The sequence below is a fragment of the Mesocricetus auratus genome, unplaced genomic scaffold (genome assembly GCF_017639785.1).
Source record: "Mesocricetus auratus isolate SY011 unplaced genomic scaffold, BCM_Maur_2.0 Super-Scaffold_6730, whole genome shotgun sequence".
Lineage (NCBI taxonomy): Eukaryota > Metazoa > Chordata > Mammalia > Rodentia > Cricetidae > Mesocricetus > Mesocricetus auratus.
The window spans coordinates 61,859,711-61,866,753 of record NW_024429184.1 but is presented as its reverse complement, the minus strand read 5'-3'; positions in this window follow the sequence as shown (position 1 = coordinate 61,866,753).

Genomic DNA, 7,043 nt, shown 5'->3' with positions numbered 1-7,043 from the left:
TACTGTTATATATACTGTATAAATAGTATAATAATATTATATATTAAGGGCTGGAAGAGATGGCTCAGCAGGTCAAAGCTGTAGCCACAGAAGTGTGACTACCCAAGTTCAATACCCAAGTCTAAAAAGCAGGATGTTGTGAAGGACATCAGTAATCCCAGCACTCTTCAGTGAGGATGGAGTGGGTGGGGGAGAGACAGGGGAATTGCTTTAGAACTTGTGGGCCAGCTAATCTGGAGTAGGCAGCAAAGCAGCGGAAACACAAAGATCCTGCCTTAACAATGCAGAAGGCTGGAAGACAAGAACAAACTCCTAAAACTTTACCTCTACCGTCCACACACGGACAGGACTCATTTGTACCCATTCATGTTCATATGCACACATTCGCACATAAACAAAAGCAAAATAAATAAAGCTAAAAAGAAAAAATTATTTTCTAACAGAATATTTAACTCTGTTGTCTATCATCTACCTGCTTACCTATGCATCCATCCATCCATGCTTCCATATATCTATTTTCTATTCTGGCATATGACTTATTTTATGTATGTGTGCACATGTTCACACTGGTATGCATGCATGGCTTGGCACACATTTGTGTTTGTGTGCTAGTAGAGGCCAGAGACTATTATCAAATGTATTCCACTATAGCTTTCCACCTTGTCTTTTGAGATGGGAGTCTTTCACTGAACCCAGAATTCACTGAACCAGTTACGGCTGTTCGGGGAACTCTGAGGGTTCACTTGTTGCTGTCTTTTTAAATGTGTGTATCACAAGCAAATTATTTAAAGAGATGACAGATAAGATTGGCAGATGAGTGATGATGAGATATGTAAATACCTAGAGAACCTGCCTATACTCACCATTTTCCCTACTTTAGCATCCTTCCCAGTTGTAGAGGACCAAAAATGATAATCCATGGATCATTAGGGCAAAGGCAAAAGCACTCCAGGAGTGGAGACTTACAAGTGTTTTAATGTGTACACTCACTATTTACCTCACTCACTCATGCACTCAGGAGTCCACAAAACATTTACTGAAGCCCTATCATGTGTTTCAGTAACTACTCTGGGAATGATGGGTGTAGCAATGGAATGAGAGTCTATCATCATATTAAGAAATTCACAGATGAATGGGAGAAATAATTGTAAGGACCAAAACAAACAAACAAAGAAGGAAGGAGCAACATGTGTTGTGGGATCATAGGATAGACCCACCAAATGTAGCCTCTAGATTTGTAGGAAGCTTCCTGAAGGAAGAAATAGTTGACTTAAACACCTTAGTCAACTATATGTGTAAGAAGTAATAAAGGGGAAGAAAAGTAGAATAATGTAGAGTTGTGATTCAGAAGACATGTTTATAAAAGTGAAGTCCAGTTGTAAGAATGGCACAGGAAATCATAGGGAATAGTTTATCAATCCAGGACCGAACTTGGTTTAGACTATGCATTTCAACAATGGTCTTGGCACTCACTTACATGTACTGTCCATACACATCCTTCTCTGAACAATGCACCCAGCAGCCTGTTACCAACATAGGATACTCATTTGCAGAGAGCTACATGATACTTCTTTCAGAAAAATGAAATAAGTTTATCCTTTACTCAATGACCATCAAACATAGGTTCTATTCAATTGTATCGCAGTTATGCTTGGGACCAGGATAGAAGACCACTCCAGCTTAAACTGGTTTTGAGGACATACTCAGTAAGTCAAACTGTGTCTTGTAAGCATGCTCTTAAGGGAAAACTTCCTATTTACCATTTTATGTCTATTTATAATCTGACATACATACGATTAAAACCAGAAACTTTATGGAAAGGGAATTTTTCAATAACCAAAGGCTTAGATAATCTAAGCCTGGCAGTGAAAACAGAGAACTTTCTGTGTTGTGTCCCTTTGTAACTCTTTATTCTCTTGAACTGCACAAAAGGAACCCCCAAACAGTCAGACCTCTTGAAATCTCTTTCACTCAGATGGTCAGCTGTCACCCTTGACAACATGTCTGACCTGTGGATTGCTTTGGTTTGCATAAAATTATGGTGTTAGTTTTGTAACCTGTGTGCACCTTTATTTCATTCTTGCCTAAGAACCCAAGAACCCAAGAAGCTGCTGGCCCAGGTACTGATCTCCGCAACAAGGACACTATGGTTACAGTTGGAAATAAGAGGTAATGAGGCTGAAAATAGGTGTTCCATTCAAGTAAACTTGGCACCAATGTCAAATTTCAATTTAGGAACTCTGTGAGACTGGTTAAGAAGGCCTTTCCAGGAACAGTAATGAATGATGAGGAAGGCTTGTCCTGGACATTGCCAGCAGGGGTCAAGTGAAGAAGAGTTTGCATGGATAGTAGCCAAGATGTCTCAGTTGAACTGACTGAAGTGGGTGATGCTGACTATATCCAGTGACAGAACCTAGAAATAGTTTCCAGAAAAAGGTGATGAGCCCTTATTTGACTATACTAAAGGATGTACTCATTACTTAAGTGCCATGGTAGCAAAACACCTGAGAGAAACAACTTAAAGGAGGAGCAGTCTGCTTTGGCTCACAGTTTTAGAGAATTCTGTTCTTGGTTGCTTGGCACCAGTCACTTGAACAGAACATCATGATGGCAGATGTGATAGAGGAGTGTTTTTCTAGAGGGGTGGACGGGGCAGAGGAAAATCGCCCATTAAGAATAGCTGTCTGAGTCACACTCTCAGAAGTCTACTTCTTCACAGTAGGCTCAACCCCATAAAATGTCCAGAAACCCTCCCCATCCCACCCCCAAAAAGCCCAAGCTGCTGGGATCCAAACATTCAATACTAGAGTCTGTGGGCAATATTTCATATTTAAACTATAGGACAACACTTGAGAGAAACCCAGTTGAAGTGCATGTATTTGGTGTCATTGTTTGAATGTTCTGTCTTTAACTTAGTCCCCATGCCTAAAGAAGAGGCTCCTCAAACACCATGCACACTGTTATCTGTTGAATGTTGGTATCCTTTGGCATTTTTCCCATAAGACTCTGGGCTTCTGACAAACTCCTAGTGCTGTGTCTCCAATACCAGTTCATGAGATATACTCAGTATACTATAAGTTAACATACATACCTGACCCAGAAGGCATATGTAAGTGATGAGTAACAACACCCTTGTGTCTAGGTATAACAGGAAATCAGGAAAGAAGTATCTCTTCAGATAGATTTTTTTTCCAGATTCATGGATAATATTTCCACATAGTGCCTGTATGTTTCATCCATACCTTCAATTGCTAGAGAGAAATTGGTGTGAGACTTTTCCTTAATGCAATCCATAAATCCTGGAGCAGAAATTCACTGGTCTAGAGAATATAAAGAGACCATACCTAGGTCGCCAGTAAAATTTTTACAAAACATTTGTCCTCAATGAAAACACAAAAGTACAGGAACATTTTACCCAGAAAGGGTAGTCTACACATAAGATTATAAATCTACTCAATAATCAAGAAGCATGGAGCTGGAGATACACTTTACCTGGAAACCTTGGAAGAAGTGGGCATGTGAAAGAGGTCAATTACAAGATGTGTGGTACTGGCAAAGACTTGATCTCATGCTGTGATTTTTACTTTCCCCTGCCAAGAAGTGTTTTCTAAGATTGAATATGAAAGTGGTATTGTGTTGTTTTGATAAGAAAATAGGATAATAGTAGCTGATATTTATTGCACATTTTAAGGGCCAGATCTTGTTCTAAATGCATGGTAGGTAATATTTTTACTTTCCTTTGCTTTTTTCCCCCTAGGGATGATAATTAGATCCATTTCCTAGGGTCTCTTAGCCAGTAAGGGACTTTGATCCTATGAGTAGATTCACACACTAAACAACTTTCCTCATAAATTATTACTATAATAACATATCTAGGGTTTACAGTCCCTGGTTTCTAGTTAGACAACACAGTCATCTGCTTAACTAATATACATTGGTTGCCCTTTATGTCACAGACACTATGGTAGGTATTAGATTTAGAAAAATAAGGGAAAATAAAGCTTAAATATAAAAAAAATCCCCTCCAAAACAAAATCCATACCCAGGCTAGCTTAGTGTGGAAAAAAGCACTATGTAATGGATAATTTTATGCATGAAGGAAATAAAATGTCAATCCCAGAATGTGTGGATTGCATAAGGCCATTTCAGTTCAAGTTGTTAGGAGCAGAGCCCTCCTACCCCTGAAAAGGAGAAAGCTGACCTAGGATGCAAAAAGAAGACATGAGAGCCGTGCATTTCAAGGGAATAACCTTTAGGAGGTGGGTGGTCATTAATGAGACCCAGAAGGGCAGCAGTGGAGGAGGAGGAGCACAAAGGACATGGGTTCGCTTAGAAGCAGACAGGGCTGAGGAGTAGGGGAGGAGTTAGGAGCTTGACTGATTCCATAGTTACGAGCTTTGGGCATGATGGTATTTTAGAGTTTTCTATTCACATAAAATAGACTGCTTTAGAGTTTAGATTTTGAGGATACTCTAAATGTTAATGGTAAACAGAAATTAGTCATCAGAGAGACCAATTAGATAATGCAAGAGATGCTGATGGCTCAGACTAGTATTTTGGGTGCCAAGAAGGGGCCAGATTACAAATACACATTGGAGGTGGAGGGGACAATATTTGCTCATCTACTAAGAGAGCAAATGGAAGAAAGAGATGAGCCATCACTTTAAGCACAGATTCTTTGAAGATATAGGTATGGATGAGGAAGTGACTGGATAAAAGAATGAGAGATCCTGTGTTTGTTGTGTTTCACACTAACATAAACAAAAAAGTACAAAGTTACAACTGTCTACCTCCCAAGGAAATTGTAGGGGGAAGAGGAAAATGGGTTAGAAATTACATGCAATTTTGGATGGACGTTGATTCAAGTTCAAAATGCAATTTGATTGGGATTTGAAGTTTTACCAGTTTTAGTTCATGAATTGTAATGTGCTTGAAAATATTGGTATGTGTCTTTTTATTTATCATATTTAAGTTCTTAGATGTCACATGTAACAGTTCATCAAGTAGCAAATTGATCTATAAATCCCCTTAATTTTAGCTCCATCTTGTCAACCTACTTTTACTGCTGCTGACAGCTGGGATGAAGGGGAGGCCTTTTCTGAAATTTGAGAAATGTGGGATTCATTTGCCTGAGCCACTGTAACAATAGGGCCATCAATTCCCTTCATCTTTTCTTCTGTCTTTAGTATAAAGATTGATCTTACTAAAGAGCAAACAAATACAGGGCCCAGGATTGTTTAAGGACACCAATTTTGTTTTGTTGCTATTCATAGGGATGGAATGTATGTCAATGACTTCCTTTCTGAAAATTTTCAGATGTGTCTGGCTTACAAACAAGGACAGCTATGAATATGACTGAACACTACTCATACTATATTTAAAATATCATGAGTGGTGTGTGTGTGTGTGTGTGTGTGTGTGTGTGTGTATGTATGTGATGTATGTGTGTGTGTGTATGTGTGTGTGTGTGATTATTGCTTTGTAACTTGATCACACAGTTCTAAAGTAAAAACTTTTTTTCTTTCAAGGATAAACTATTAAGAGAACAGCAATGCTTTATTAAAGTGGCAAAAGGTGGATCACACTTGAAGCCAAATTCAACAACACAGGAAATATGCCATCCTACTTTTGAGGTAATCCTCTTCCCATTTCCAACCTTCCATCCTGTTCCTTTAGCTTGAGATCCTATCTTTACGACTGTATTACCTATCAGACACCAAAATGACAAGGTTAGGCATCCTGCAGCAATCCTGGGGATGAGTTCCAGATCTATCTTTTCTCCATATGGAGTTTAACTGTGATGTAAAACTGACTCCTGTACTAAAATTAAGAATGATTTAGCTAGGCATGTCTCAAAAGATTTTCTGTGGATTACTAAGGGAGAATAGAAGTCAGGCATAGGGAACACTGGGTCTGAGCCTCCCTTTCAGCTTTAGTAGCTCCCCAATGCTATGACTCTCATCTTGGGATCCTAAAAGAGGTAATACATGTGACTGCTGGATAGTGGAAGACAATTTCCACAAAGCATGGTTTAGACAAGCAAGACTATAAAAACCAGCCAAACTGATGGAACTTGAACCCCTTTTCTCGTCTTAGTTGACCATAGATATATTATGCAGACATAGAAGAGCAGGGCGCTCAGGTGAGCAAGAGTCATGGTGCTGTCTTATTGAGAGGGCACTGAGTACCAGAAAAATTGCCTGACCAGAGGGGAAGCAGGAGAAGGTTATCTTCCTCTTCAGGCTCTGTACATTGATCCGCATTTCATTCATTTCCTTTGGTTGTGGTTAAGTGTTGAGTATAGCCTTCCCCGCCATCTGCCTGGGCCCTGCCACATTATCTGAACCCCAAATAACTCACGGGACGCTGTATTAATTATGAAGCTGTTGGCCGTTTGCTTGATTTCTTACTGGATATCTCTGACTTAAGTATTTACCTCATAATTGTTAATCTAAGTATTTTCTCTTACTGGAGAAAGGGGTCCAGACCTCTTATTCCTATGGCAGCTACATGATATCTCCCTGTGTTTGTCTCTCCCAGAATCCTCCTCAACTCCTAGTCCCACCTATCTTGCTTCCCTATTGGCCAACAGTGCTTTATTGACATATACACAGGACTTCCCCACCAAGTTTGTTCATACTTGATGAAAAGTGACTTCAGGGTGACTCCTTTGTAGTTCTCCAGTGTCCCCATCACCTTTGCTCAGTGATGGTCACACAGTGGGGATGCACAGATACCCTGATTTTACCTTCTCTCTTCGACTCACTATCAAGTATCCAGGACCAAGGCTCGGAACTGATCAAAATAAAAATCTTCTCTCTGGTCATCATCATTAGACTAAGAAAACGTGGATTAGCTTGTGAGGTTACCAACACAACATGCTTTTCCATGGGAACTAGAGTTCTGTTTGACCAGTAGCTCCCCAACCCTGCCACAATTTACAACATTCTAGCCTAGTCACTATATAATTGAGCTTTCAAAACAACAACAGCCGTCAAACAAACAAAATAAAACCTCAGAACATGGAAAAGTTTCTCATCTGC